This window comes from Geospiza fortis, unplaced genomic scaffold (assembly GCF_000277835.1).
Source record: "Geospiza fortis unplaced genomic scaffold, GeoFor_1.0 scaffold114, whole genome shotgun sequence".
In the NCBI taxonomy this organism is placed as follows: domain Eukaryota; kingdom Metazoa; phylum Chordata; class Aves; order Passeriformes; family Thraupidae; genus Geospiza; species Geospiza fortis.
In genome coordinates this window covers 1,927,741-1,928,187 of record NW_005054383.1, presented here as the reverse complement: position 1 = coordinate 1,928,187, position 447 = coordinate 1,927,741, and the positions used below count along the sequence as shown (strand labels likewise).

General features: G+C 68.2%; 1 protein-coding gene across 1 annotated transcript in view; it reads right to left on the bottom strand.

Annotated features, from left to right (window-relative positions):
* Window positions 1-441, bottom strand: part of SBK1 (SH3 domain binding kinase 1) — a 19,448-nt gene extending 19,007 nt beyond the window's left edge. Inside the window, exon 1 of the mRNA XM_014308735.2 lies at window positions 434-441. The gene's annotated coding sequence lies outside the window, so the exon portion shown is untranslated. The remainder of the gene's footprint in view (window positions 1-433) is intronic.
* Between the last annotated feature and the right edge of the window lie 6 nt (window positions 442-447).

The window sequence follows — 447 nt, the reverse complement described above, 5'->3', positions numbered from 1 at the left end:
GGGCAGGGAGGAGCAGACACTGCCCAGGGCCCCTGCTCAGGTGGGCTGGGATGGCTCCAGGATGGATTGGGGATGGTTCTGGGATGGCTGGGATGGCTCCAGGATGGATTGGGGATGGTTCTGGGATCACCTCGGGAGGCCCTGGGTGCACACGCTGCTGCCCACAGCCCCACTGCTCCCATGGGCACTGCAGCACTACTGAGCTGGCACAGCACGGCACGGCACGGGATGCCCAGCGGTTTCCTGCTTGCCTGGGAAGCACATCCCGTGTACACAGCTCCGGCCCCGGGCTCCTCTTTCGGGAGAGGATGCTCCCGCTCCCGAGGAAACTTTGGCACTGCCCCCCGGGCCGGCTCGGTGCCCGCTCCGTGCCGTGCCGTGCCCTCCCTGCGCTCACAGCTGTGTCCCAGCCGGGGCTGTCCCGGGCACTCACCTGTGCAGGTGCAG